Source organism: Pinus tabuliformis, chromosome 6, assembly GCF_031772625.1.
Source record: "Pinus tabuliformis cultivar Carrire ecotype Pingquan chromosome 6, CPIR1, whole genome shotgun sequence".
Lineage (NCBI taxonomy): Eukaryota > Viridiplantae > Streptophyta > Pinopsida > Pinales > Pinaceae > Pinus > Pinus tabuliformis.
The window spans coordinates 452,942,661-452,945,284 of NC_142292.1; positions in this window are offsets into that span (position 1 = coordinate 452,942,661).

A 2,624-nucleotide genomic window follows, 5' to 3' on the forward strand; every position below is an offset into this window, starting at 1 on the left:
TCATACATACAATACCATGGGTCATTACCATGGTTCCCTCATACCATCAACTAATACCATGGGCCCATTACATTATTATTAACTACTTGTGGTCCCTTACATGACATGGGTTAACCACCTTATTTATTACTATGGCCCATCCCATTATTACATTATTACTTTGGGTACCTCCCTTGGTACCCCATATTACCCCCCCTAGGTACATAACACATTAGGTGAGCAACCAGACATATCTGAAGAACCTATAGGGGAAGAAGAAGAAGGAGAACCCATTCCTATTGAACCTATGGCTAAAAACAATAATGACAGGGGAAATATAGAAAGAGTTGAGGGTTCCTTCCTCATCAGGGAGACCAATGGGGATACTAAGATGAAAAATATAAGCCCCTCTTCCCTTCCTCATTTCCATGGCCTGACCACAGAAGACCCAGACACTTTTTTATTTGATTTTGTTGTCATATGTCGAACCTATGACTATACAAATATGAGCAAAAGTTGAAACTATTCCCATCCACTCTCAAGGATGCAACTTTGCGCTGGAGAATGCAACACCAGTTTTTTCCATAAGTCCACTATCCAGCACAGAGCCTGCAATCGAATACTCTCTCTCAAAAAAGCTGATGACGATAAGGTGTTCTCCAAGGAGCACATTGGGGATGAACTCAACTCTTATTTCACCTCTCTTCTCAACGAACCAAGCCTAAACAGAACACAAGCCATCAATGCAATCACTGATGCCATTCCCAGCCTTGTTACTCAGGAGCAAAACTCCCTCCTTCTAAAGGATTTTACCGAGCAGGAGATTGAAGAGACCATCTTCACCATGGCCACAAACAAGGCTCCCGGACCGGACGGATTTACAATTGAATTTTTTAAAGCCTGCTGGTCCATCATTAAAGAAGACCTCCTCATCCTGGTAAGGAACTTTCACAGAACCAAAAAAGTGCTACCAGCCATCAATGCCAATTTCCTCACCTTAATTCCCAAATCCGGCCAGGCTGACTCCCCGGACAAATTTTGCCCCATCGCCCTTTGCAATGTCCTCTATAAAATCCTTTCCAAATTGATGGCTAACAGACTCAAACCCGTCCTCCCTTCAATTATTTCTCAGGAGCAAACCGGCTACGTCGAAGGCAGGCAGATCACAGACAACATTATCATCACCCAGGAAGTGTTGCACTCTCTCAAAACAAACAAGACTCCAGGCATGCTTATCCAGCTTGACCTGTCAAAGGCCTTTGATAGAATCAGCTGGCAATACATGAGAGCAATCCTCCAGGCTTTCAGATTTAGTCAGCAATGGATAAATTGGACAATGGAACTGGTCTCAGGCGCTTTCTTCTCCATCCTGCTGAACGGAGGACCCCTTCAACCCTTCACACCATCCAGAGGTATACTGCAAGGAGATCCCTTGTCTCCTTTTCTCTTCATCATAATGGCAGAAGGGATGGGCAGATCTTTAACCAAGGCAAGAAGGCAGAATCAACTCAAAGGCATCAAACCGGCACATCAAGGACCCATAGTAACGCATCAACAATTTGTAGATGATACAATGCTCATGGGCGCCCCCACAGTGCAGGAAGCTCGAACCATCAACCAAGTGTTAAAGACTTTCTCGGAGGCCTCAGCTATGGAAATTAATCTTACCAAATCAAAAAAAAAATTCTTCAACACATCCATTCCCGTGCAAAGAAATCTCAGCAGAATTCTGCAGATCCAAAAGACCTCCCTTCCAACTAAATATCTGGGCATACCACTTTCGGAATATGCCTACAAATCTGCCAACTGGGAAGCCCTCCTCAACAAAATGAAAGCTCGGCTAAGAAACTGGACATACCGAGCCTTAAACATGGCCAGCAGACTGATCTTAGTCAAATCAGTCCTGCAAACCATGCCAGCATATATGTTGTCAGCACTAGCAGCACCTAAGGCGGTGTACAAATCCATCCGAAGCATTCAGTGATCCTTCCTCTGGAATCGAGCCTCGAAGCAATCCAAATGGGCCCTCATCAAATGGACAGACATCTGCAAACCAAAAAGGGAGGGAGGTTTGGGCCTAAGAGATCCAGAAATATTAAGCAAGGTCGTAGCAGCAAAAATCTGGCGGAGATGGGTAGAAAATTCTAGCTCCCTATGGGGAACCTGGTGGAAAGCGAAATACACAACTCAAGTCAGGGATAGAGACCTCATTCGGCTGACCAGCACCAGGCAAGGATCCCCCATTTGGAACAAAGCCTGGGAGAACAAATATATCGTGTAGCAACATAGCTTCTGGGAAGTGCACCAAGGAAAAACTGCCCTCTTTTGGGAAGATGCTTGGCAGCAGCTTCCAACCTTGGAACACCCAGACTGGAATACTCTTAAAAGAGCTATGCAGGAGGCCGGCAAGGTTACGGTAGCAGACTACTGGCAACCTGCAAGCGAGGCCACCACCTGGCAAAAGTGGCTATCTAGAGAACAATGGCAAGCTCAAGCAGGCCTGATGAACGTAGACCAGCTTTTACAAGACCTGGACAAAAGAAGAATCCTTATTTCCAACAAAGAGGACATCCTGAGATGGGGAAGAAACCCCAAAGGAACGTTCAACCTCAAAGAAGCATATCAGATCTTGGCGGCCTCTCTGG